This window comes from Magnolia sinica, chromosome 13 (genome assembly GCF_029962835.1).
Source record: "Magnolia sinica isolate HGM2019 chromosome 13, MsV1, whole genome shotgun sequence".
Lineage (NCBI taxonomy): Eukaryota > Viridiplantae > Streptophyta > Magnoliopsida > Magnoliales > Magnoliaceae > Magnolia > Magnolia sinica.
The window spans coordinates 34,842,340-34,854,157 of NC_080585.1; the positions used below are offsets into that span (position 1 = coordinate 34,842,340).

The following is an 11,818-nucleotide window of genomic DNA, read 5'->3' on the forward strand; positions in this document are numbered from 1 at the left end:
ACCTGACCTTATAAGACAGATAAACGGAGTTGATAACCCAAAAGATCACCAAAAGTGAACCCCACATACTCTATTTGCCGAACCAAACTCCTAAACCAAAGGAAAAAAAAAATCAAAGTCATTCACTCTCCATTGGAGGGAGATCCTACTCCAACTAAGACACTCAAAAAAAATTGGGAAGGCTTCCATGATGCCAAGATTTTCTATAAGTAGGGAATCCTTCCACAAACCGTGTTAGAAATGAAGGATGCGTATTGTCATGGGACCCACCAACTGGGTCGAGTCAGACATGGGCCCATAGAATCTTATGAACGAGTCAGATTCCAAATACCAACATTGTGGACCCCACTTTTGTGTGGTGTGTGCACACGGTTGGTGCACACCCGCCATGCATTGGACCAAGGAGTCTAGTCATATTGGGTCTGACCGATACAACAAAAAAAAAATGGAGGTTTTCTCCCTCCTTTTGAATTCTTTTCGCCAAAACAGACGGTCAGACAGGGTCCCTACTCGATGAACTGTGGCCCACCATCACACCCTAAATAGTCGATCTGAACCACCCATCTTAAAGAGGACCAAAAACCCTACAATCCATGACCAATTTCACCCCACGGATCGCACACATGTGCACACAATCTCAGCAGTAAATCAGACTATATAGCACACCCATTGCAAAAAAATGGAAAATCTCTCTATTTCTCTTTCTGTTTTCCATGTTGGCAATCCGCGTGCTTTCATTTCTCTCCATCCTGGCCATCTATAGGTGCTTTTACAAGCCTTCAAGGGGTGTAATCTCAGCCGATGTTACTGCTTACACGGATTGGATGTGCACATCTATAAATAGAGGGACTTACATTTCTTTCGTCTAGGGTTGCCAAAAGTGAAAACCCTAGCTTATAACAAATCCCAGTCATCCATTATACTCCCTTCTTTCGCAAGGAAGCCCTAAAAACACAGATCCTAACACCCCTCCTTCCTTCTTGCGGTTGCGAGCGAAAAACCACTCGCAAACCTCTTCCTTCCAACCCACTGATAAAATCCCACTCAAGCTTCGGTCTAAAGCTTCCCCAAGCTCCTTAGAGCTAAGCTAGACAATCCACTAGCAATGGAATACAGAGAAAAGCCCACCGAGTTTCCATCTGCCATTATAGTTGAACATCTTCCTCGTCCAAGCTGCACTGAGTCACCTTGAGTCGGGGCGCTATTTGGTCATGTTGGAGCTACTCCTGCTAGCCAGGGTTGAAAGAAAGAAAGAAAACATGAGAGAGATAGAGTCGAGAGCATTACTCATCATCATCTCTACATGTGACAAAGATGTCTCGGAAGCGAGTGCTAGTCGTGGGAGGCATCGGCTACCTGGGCCAGCACCTGCTGTAGGCATTTTCAGTCGTAGATCAGAAACCGTACAATCTGGCATTCACCCGTCATTCAAGTCCTCTCTAAACGCTCCTAAATGTGATTTCTCCAGCGCTCTCCTTCCACGTAGACCTCCAAACGGGCCATGGATCCGATTCCATCTCCAACAAATTCGGTCAGCCTCACATCGTTGTTAACTGTTCGGCCCTCTCCATCCCTTGTGTCTGTGAAGTGGACCCCACAGCTGCTATGACTATTAATGTACCTTCTTCTCTTATAAAATGGTTGTCCAGTTTTGGCGATTGTGATACGCTTCTAATTCATCTCTCAACTGATCAAGTTTATGAAGGGGTAAAATCCTTTTACAAGGAAGAGGATGAAGTGGTTCCTGTAAATATGTATGGGAAATCAAAAGTGGCAGCTGAGTAGTTTGTTTCAGTAAACTGGCCAAACTATGCAATTTTGAGAAGTAGTTCATCTATGGGCCACAGACCATTTCGCCTTTAAAAAAAAAAACTGTGTATGTCATTGATCATTTCAAAAAATCACCACCTATACATATGGGCACCCCTATACATAAAACAGGGGGCCCATCATGGAAAGCACCAAATAATTACAAAAAAAAAAAAATAGTAAAGAGAATCACACCACCTTAATCGATCCCAACCCAACCTTATCTAAGAAGATAGAGCCTCTGACCTGATGTGAAAGCTCTGATTGCTGATTGAACTAAGCACAAGATTGAGAAGCACTCCCTAACCAGGCCATAAAATCCGCGGGCAAGTTCCCTTCCCTCAGGACATGCACAAATCTGATTCTGCCTCTTCTCTATAGCTGATGTATCCTATATAACCACGCCTTCCATTTCCAACCCAGTTTAGCCACTCCATTAGGCAAATCTACAACCAGTCTAAAATCTGATTCTAGAATGATTTGACGAAAACCCCTTTGTATTCCGAGTGAAAGGCCGTCATGCACCGCACGAAGTTCTACAACGGTGTTAGATGCAACACCATAACCTGCTGAAAATGCAAAAAGGAAATCACCCTTCTCCCCTCTACAGATTCCACCCCCTCCCGATCTTCCTGGATTTCCTCTGACCAACCCATCTATATTAATTTTGACCCATCCCGACGATGGCCTCTCCCATTTAATCACTACTGCTTGGCAGCTAGGTCTAGTGTTAAGTAGCGAGACACCTCCTATCCTTGTCTTATCTATCCACCCTGCCCCAGGCGCACATCCTTTGCTGCAAGATCTGTTGAGTAGTACGACCCACCACCTGATTTTGGCTATAACTTGATCACATGAAACCAACAAACTATCAAAAACTGTAGCATTGTGTGCTTTCCATATCTCCCAGATAATAATGCATGAAATAAGCATTTGGGTCGCTGATTTTTCCTGCTTGGATGAGACAACCGCCCACCACTAAGATAGCCTTGCCTTGACCGAAGTTGCTGCCATTACACTAATTGCAAACCAGCTGCCAATAACCAACCATACTCTCTGCGCCAAGCTGCTAGTGACGAACAGGTAAAGCAGAGTCTTGATGTCGTAGGACTAGGATTCCTAAAGGGCACAACAAACACATCTGGATGCTAGCTGGACACCCTAGGATTGAACTGCACTATCCACCGGGATCACTTTTTGAAGGACCCTCCAGACAAAAAGTGAGATTTTGGGTGGCAATTTAGCATGCCATTCCCATCGTGTCCAGCTCCAGCCCGGACCTGGGACCCTGCTCATTGACCACGCTGACTTAACTGAGAATTCCCCTGAAAGTGTGAAAGGCCAAATTGGCAAGTCAGTTTCCTCTGAGATACAATACTTGGCCTAAAAACGTGATGAATAGCGCTCTAAGGAAGGAGAAGTAAAGCAACTGAGGGGGGGAGAGGACCAAATGGTCCTAGCACCTGACACACCTGAGCTTCCTGTAAACCTTCCGGCACCTCTGCTTCAGCCAGCTCCAGAGGACCCAGGCTAGTCCAATTTGCCTTCCAAAAATTACATTTCACTGCACCTATTCGCTTCCACAGGGGAGAAGATAGTCGCCTTGATCTGTCCAATGCACCTGGAGACAAGTCGTGGTGATACTTAGCCATCCTGAAAGACGTCCAAACATTTTCCTTCTTCCCAAATTTAATTGTCCATGCCATCTTAAGGCGAAAAGCTCTCATAATTTCCTCAAGCTTTCTAAAACCCATTCCCCCCTCCTCCTTTGGCGAAGCTAGCAAATTTCAATTCTTCCAGTGACACTTTTGTTTCCCTTCTGACCAGCCCTAGAAAAAATTCACCATGTGTCTCTCAATTGATTTCAACACCTAATAAGGAATATGGACAGCCACCATAGAGTGGAATGAAATACCTGACAGGACGTTCTTCACGAGGACAACTCTCCCGGCTTAGGATAACAGACGGGCCTTCCACCCATTAATGCGCTCCACTACTCTATCAACTAGTGGCTTAAACGCACTAACTTTTAGCCTACCATCCGCCATAGGAACTCCCAGATAAGAGAAAGCTGACGATTTTCCCAAAATTGAGGATTTCTTCGATTGTTCTGATTCTAGCACTTGGCAGCTTCCTTGAAGAGTAGAAGGAACGTTTTATCAGATTTATACTTTGGCCTGAGGAAGCTTGGAAGGAGTTCAGGAATTTCTTAATCTTTTGGAGCGAGGACTTGCTCCCATTTGTGAAAATTAAGGTATCGTCAGCATATAACAAATGCGAGATCGTTGGTTACCCTCTACCTAATGCAAATGGCTGGCAAACCTGACGGTTTATCGTACTTTTGAGACCTTTACTAAGAACCTCTGCTGAGAGAATGAATAAGCTTTGAGAGATTAGATCTCCCTGCCTCAAACCCCTTGAAGATTTAAAAAAGCCCGCCATCTCTCCATTTATAAGAATAGAAAACCAACTATTCGTCTAACATTTTTCCACCAACTCAATCCAAGGCCTACTGAATCCAAACCGATTCAAAACCTGCTTCAGAAAGACCCAATTTACCCTGTCATATGCTTTATCCATGTTTAACGTCAAGATAATGTTTCCCTCATGGACTAGCCTATTTAAATCCCTAAATAGCTCTTGAGTTAATGCCATATTCTCTACTATCAAATGGCCTGGAACAAATGTCCCCTGTTATGGCGAAATCAACAGCAGTAGAATCTGACTAAGCCTAGAAGCAACTATCTTGGAGAAAATTTTGTACAAGCAGTTGCACAAAGTGATTGGACGATAATTGGAGAACCTTGTAGGAGAAGTTGACTTCAGAATTAAGCAAATAATTGAAGACATAACTGACTTGGGAAGCTTTCCTCCTTGAAAGAAAAAGGAGACGATCCTATGAATGTCTTGCCCCACCACCTCCCAGCAAGACACAAAAAAACTGGCTGAGAAGCCATCAGGCCCAACCGCACTGCCTTTTGGGATGGAATGAAGTGTCGAGTGGACCTCCAACAATGTAGGGATCACCATCAACATGTCATTTTGGGCCTGCGTGACCGTTTGAGGAATGCATTTAAGCAGGTCCTGATCTATCTGACAATTTTTTGTGCCGAAAATAGGCCACCACTGCTGCCTTTAAGTCTACTTATCCTGCTGCAATTTGACCTAATTCCAGTTCCACCTGACTGATGATTGCTCTTCTTTGCCTTTCTATAACCGTAACATGAAAGAACTTGGTATTTTTTCCCCCTCTATCAGCCAGTCTACCCTCGATTTTTGCTTTCAGAAGATTTACTACATAAACTCCAATGATGCTAACCGGGCTGAATTTGAGTTGAGTAGCTGCTACAAACTGACTATCTGCTTATTCGAACCTGATACAACCTGAATTTGATCCTCTATCTCAACCGCGAGACACTCCACCACCTTTATCTACTCAAAAATGTTTCCAAACACCTCTTTGTGCCAAATTTTCAGATCATGTTTCACGTATTTAAGTTTAGAAAGCACATTGTATACTAGATGAGTAGACTCCACCTTGTACCATGATGACCTGACCACAGTAAGAAAATCCTCATGTTGGGTCCACATTCGTTGGAAACGGAATAGTTTCGGACCACCATACGACGTTTGTGGGAAAGACAAGAGGAGCAGAACATGGTGCGAATGAATGCGAGGAAAATGGGAAACTTGGAAATGAGGGAATAACGTGGACCATCTCATGTTGATGAGAACCCAGTCTAACCTCGCCCATACCCGAGAAGTACCTGACTGATTGTTACTCCAGGCGGACCTATTACTTGAAAAGCCTGCGTCTAGAAGGCCCGCAGAATTGATTGCATTAGAAAATTTTGTAGAAGAAGCAATGTCTGCTGCCCTACAGCTTCTTTCTGAATCAACAACTATTGCATTAAAATCCCCACAGACTGCCCAGGGGTCCTGCATCGAGGCCAATAGGGAGGCCAGGTCTGACCAGAGAGATCTCCTCAATACCCAAGCACATCTGGCATAGGTAAAAGTTATATATAACTAGGAAGAACAATTCTGCAATGATGCCACTACTGATAAACATTGGTTAGATTTAAACACTATCGAACAAGAAGCAAGGGACTTATAAAACAGCCAAATCTTGCCACCCTCATCACTATTTGAGAATGATGAGTGAAAACCCAACGCTAGGCCAGTTCGCACTCTTTTTTCATCACCAATCATAGGTTCAAGCAGAGCCATAATCCAAGGATCATGAATTCTGAGAATCCTTTTAGTAGTCCTTAAGGACCTTTTATTGCCTATTCCACGAACATTCCACACCATGATCTTATCCATCTATGATACACCCAGTAATTACGGCCCTTCTCTTTAACCTGCGAAGCCTAGATGCCCGGTTTCCTTTAGCATATAAGATTCTGTGTCGTCTTATCTTCTTCGCTGATTTGTCCACATTAAACACCTTTTATTCCTCCTGCAGCCACTGGTCCGCCAAATCCTGATTTTGAATATCCCACTCAAATTCACCCCCCAGTTCTGTATCTTATTCCTGTTCTTGCTCCTTATATTGAATTGTCACCGGGCTTCCATAATCACCATCCTAATTTGTATTTGAGTAGCTAACTGTTTTGATAATAGATGAAAAATATGGAGATAAGCCAACCTCCAGTTCGGCTCTCTCATTCACCTTTTTTCTCCCTTCAGATTCTATATTTTGAGCTGAATTTGTTCACCATCTAGGGTCAGCTCTGCATTCTGTTGCTGCACCAACTTCAACAGTATTACATCCACTCACAGTCACCTCAATCCTGAATTCTGGTGATTGGTTCTCCTTTCCACCAACAGACAACCTCTCGTGAAGTTGTTCCTTATCTTACAGGTGTCTTCCAACATTGTTACCACCACTCACAAACACCTCCGCCCTGTTTCCAGCCGAACCCTACCTGTATTCTGGTGGGTGGTTCTCCTTAACACTATCCGTCATCTTATCCTATAGCATCTCCTAGTTTTGCAAGTGTTTTTGCATATTCCTTGTTAAGGTTCCAACTGATGCTGATCTCAAATTCCTTACCTGTTGTCGAACTATGGCTATAGCAGAAGGGGTAAACTGTAACGCCCTGAAATTCGAGGGTCGAGCATAACTCAGCTCCCGAGTTTCAAAACATCACTTATGCAACATATTGAATGATGGATGTATGTTGTCTGTATGAGTGCATAAAATATGGAATAGATTAAGCCAAACTGCAAACATAATTCAGGGATAAGTGAAGAACGCAAGCGGAAGACTTAAAGAAATATATGTGTACATGTGCAAATCCCTGAAATACATATACATACCAGGTCAAACTTACGAGTGTTACTATCAAAATTACAAGTATCAAATGACATTATCTATTCCCAAAAGAAAATCCAGAATCCCTACCCATCAGGACATGGCTCACTAGAACCCGCCTGAAAACTACATGAAAGAAAATGCAGCCTCATCATCCTCGAACTCCTGCTCTGCCTCAGGGGTCGCATCAACATCTGCATCTAAGACACAGTCTGGTGGGTGTTTAAACACTGTCCCAGAACGTGGGAGTGAGTGATCAACTCAGTGGAACAATAAAGCAAAGGTTAACATGTTATCAATTCAATCAAGCAGTAATGATAAAGCAGAACAATCAAACATGTCCTAAGTACTCTTGTTAGTGCAAGGATGTATGTAAAATGATGCGTGCCCTCGCTTATACACCCTCAGCATCTTCATCTTACGTTACGCATGACATCATCTCAAGTGCTCCACCTCTTCTAGGCACATGCAATGCAATGCATGAATATGATTACCAAGTTGTTATTAGTCCTTTTCATACAGCAGGATTGGGAAGCTAAGGTACCTTCCTCATATCAATTTCTAAACAGTGATCCATTCTAGGGTCGTCAGTCCTAGACAATCTCATACGATCATATGGTTTTAGGTCGTTGCAAAGGGCTCGTCACCAATCAATGCACGCCTATCATACCTTCGTTACTACAATAAGGCTCGTCACCTCAATGCGGTATCCAGGTATGCTCGAGGTCACTACAAAGGGCTCGTCACCAATCAATGTAGGCCGACAGCACGAATATAGTGTCCCATACCACCATAATCGGCTCACGAGTTTAGTTGCTCACTGGTCACTACGGGGAGGTTCGTCACCCCAGTGTAGGCCGACAGCTTGACCACGGTGTCCCATACCACTATGTCCGGCTCATGAGTCTTAGCGGATTCAGGTACAATGGTTAATGGGATTTCATCGGTAAGTTTGGTACCCTAGATTTAAACAATAGCGTCCATACATGGTGAATATACATCGGACAATCGGGTTACTTGACGAACTCGACTAGCAGGAGTGCACGTTGGGTTGAACGACATAGAGTGCGCAAACACTCCGTGTGGCCAAACCACTGTCGACAACTCTAATACGACTCGGGTTCGTCTAATCACGTCTTACGTGGTGAAAGCAACCTCAGCCATGAACTCAAGGTCGATTACCGATTTCCTGGACTATTCCATAGTCCCAAACACATTCCACTACAACAGATATTGATATCAACAATTTAGAATAGTAATGGAACAACAATTCGAATCATGTAGTATGTGAGCATTTGAAGAATATCAACTCAACATGGATTTACACATAAGTAATGCTTGAAATTAAACAACCAAGAATGTGACTTGCTTGTAGGAAATCATACACACTAAGAAGAGAGTTGAGAATCACTTCTCAACACCCGCAAATAGGATAGTATATTGCACTTTAAACCATTCAGACATTTCTACAAACACTTAGACTACGTAGTACAACATACATGACGTATGTTGGAATACACACATTTGGACAATTCCTTTTGCCAAGGAGTTGTCGCACATACAATTAGCATAAGTACACGACAGATAATCATGGCAAGTACACGTTCATATTTTATACGTATACGGTACTTCCTACATACACATAGAATACACAAATCTCAATATAACACATGCATATCAAGAATGCAAAATAAACATAGCATTTAGCATGTGAAATCTCATCCATAGCAAGAATAAACCATTCACTGGCATTGAAAGCCTTGAAAACCATAACCGATACAATTAAAGTCTGCACCTTAAACCAGAAATAGAACACCGAACTGATTCAGACGATATGTCATCGTCAACGGCGACAAGATAACCTAAGACAAGGATAGAAATGAGCTACTACAACACACAGACTATTCTAAGCTCTAAAACAGATTAGGGTTAGGTTAACTTACCCAAGAATGAACTTAGAATCGCCGGAATAACGATTCAAAAGTGGAGGTTTAAGGATGAAGAAGAACAGGAAAGAATCTAAGATGATTCACCAACTTCTCTCTCACTTTCTCTCTCTCTTCCTCTCTCTTTCTTAGCTAGGATTAGGAAATTCGTATGGAAAAGAGAATGAGGGTTTTAAGGTCTATATATAGGCCTAACATTGATGAAAATGACCCCAGGGCCAAGGTGTACTTAGGTTATAACCAAAACAGGCCTCTCTCGATCCAACGGAACACTTCCGGTGGGCCTTTTTCCACGTGTGATCGGACTTAAGCTCACTGACCATGGATCTAGGTCAGACTGAGTTTTCATACCGATCGGATCTACAGATCAGCCATGGCGGACCACACTCAAATCAACGGTCACCGAAACTCGATCAGGACCACAAGTACTATGACCTGCCTGGGCCACCTTCCCTGATCCGAGGGTGAAATTGGGTCAGAATCTAGCAGTCAGATTGCTTAAAATCGTCACACAAGCGACACGACTCAGATTTTATAAAATCATATTTAAGTTCTTACCGTTCTCACACTCTTCACTTCGGACTCAATCAAATTGACCCAGAACATCATCTGGACTTGATTTTTGAGGTGATGGCCAAGTCTAACATGGTGACCATAACTGCCTAAGATCATCGCTATCGGACTTTCGACACGCGGTCCAGGTCCGATCCAGAACTTCTAAAAATTTCCAAAAGCAACTGGATTTGGCGATGAATCCCAGATTTTAGAGTAACATAGCGCTAATGATACTAAAGGTTTTGAGTCATGCAGATTAAATTTAAAGTGATTGATGCTAATTTCACAAGCAATCGAGTTTAGCGCTAATTACCCACAAATAGCTTCTAAGGAAAATAGAGGTAGTACTCGAGTCTTGGCACAAAATTTTTCGGGTCATTACATAAACATTTCCAGATAACTGACCATAGGATTTTTATTCTGTTAAGACTGTAAATATGGCTGCATTCCACACAACATATCAGCTTCACCATGAGTAACCATTACCTGGCTTTGGTTCTGCTCTGCTTGATTTGGCTGCCAACAACCCTGGGTTCCATCCCGCTGACACTCTGCTAGCAGGTTCCGTTTTAAATTGGTTGGTGGTCGTGGAGAGGCATCAACTCTAGCTACCAGACGAAGAGGATCAAGCAGCCCAAGTAGCAGCACTTGACCAAAGGTCGCACCTTCACTTCCACCCAATTCAGGCTAGCATTGGGCTTCTCCACTACATTCTTCCCTCGTAGTAACCGTTCGACAAGCATTTAATGGACGTGGATCTACTCTGCCTCCCCTTTCTCCCTTAATGACATTTGCATGCACATCCGAAGAGTAATTGGGGTATTCTCCCGTAGTAACATTAGCACCAATACCCAAAGTGTCATTGGCACAATCACCCGTATTGACATTTACACAAACACTTGACTGATGTCGTGAAATACTATCACGAGAATCAGCTACCCTATTGTAGCCTTTTCACAAACACATAACGGGGGCCCAGACTGACCATGAAATCGTCGAATAACCCATTCCTTAGTGCTCTCGTTGGTAGTGTGCTTGATAGATGTAGAGCATCTATATTTGAACAGGGGTTCCATCTCCGCGATAATGGGATAAGACTTCCCTAAAACTATCAATTGCAATATATGGTTGAAGCTTACTCCCATCCGTGGAATCACCTTAATTCGAGCAAAAGCCTGGAAATAATCAAATCTGGAGTTAGAATCTATCTGAATGATCTTCTCGAAATAGCTTACCAGATCCAGAATGACTGACTCAATCCAGGCGTGGGCTGGTATGCCGAATAATCTAACCTAGATGCCATCACCCCCTATTACCTCTTCGGGTGACCACTTTTCAACCGACTGTAGGCCCATTTCCTTGTGCAGATCAGCGTAGGTCCTGAAGGCCTCGAGCTCCTCATTTGATTGGAACGTTATCAGGAATTTCTGAGCAGTGATTCTCACTATTTCCACGGTTGTAGACTTCAGGCTGGAAGTCTTCAGAGCTCCTGAAAGTCTATCAATCTGAACATCCTGATCGATCGCAGACCCCACCAGGGCGCAACTCAACCTACGCATTTTATTCTCCACTGCTCCAGGGTCGGCAATGGTTGTGATCTCCGAACTCCCTGCCATTAGTGTGGGTGCTCCCGAATTTGACCCTGTTACCGCTTCTGCAAATGATTGACCCGGAGGTGACTCATTCACCTAGTTTTGGGGAAGAGGTGATGACAGCAAAGTTGCCCTAGTACCCGATTGCCCTTTTGCCCAAGCAATGTGAGCCACCCTACCATCAATCCTTCGTCCGTGCAGACATTGTATCGCATTGAATGCATCCTGCTCATAACAGAAGCGGATGAAGGTGAATCCACAGGGACGATTTAGATGCCGATTCCATGGAATGAACACATCCACGCAGACCATTTTGCCTATTGTAAAGCCTCTTCCAATCCAGTGGATGGATAATGTCCTATCTCGAGGCGATGAAGTAAATTTCTTCCACAATGAGTTTCATTGTCTAGTTTAAGTTTGGAAGCTACTATGCGCTGGAAGGTGTTACGCGTTGGAAGCTGTTGTGCGCTGGAAGCTTTCATGCGCTGGAAGCTGTTGCATACTGGAAGCTGTTGGGCGCTGAAAGTTGTTGTGCGCTGGAAGCTTTTGCGCACTGAAATCTGTTGTGCGCTAGAATCTGTTGTGCGCTGGAAGTT

General features: G+C 43.6%; 1 pseudogene; it reads left to right on the forward strand.

Moving 5' to 3' along the window:
* Positions 1-1,314: 1,314 nt before the first annotated feature.
* Positions 1,315-3,196, forward strand: LOC131224224 (uncharacterized; annotated as a pseudogene).
* Positions 3,197-11,818: the final 8,622 nt, after the last annotated feature.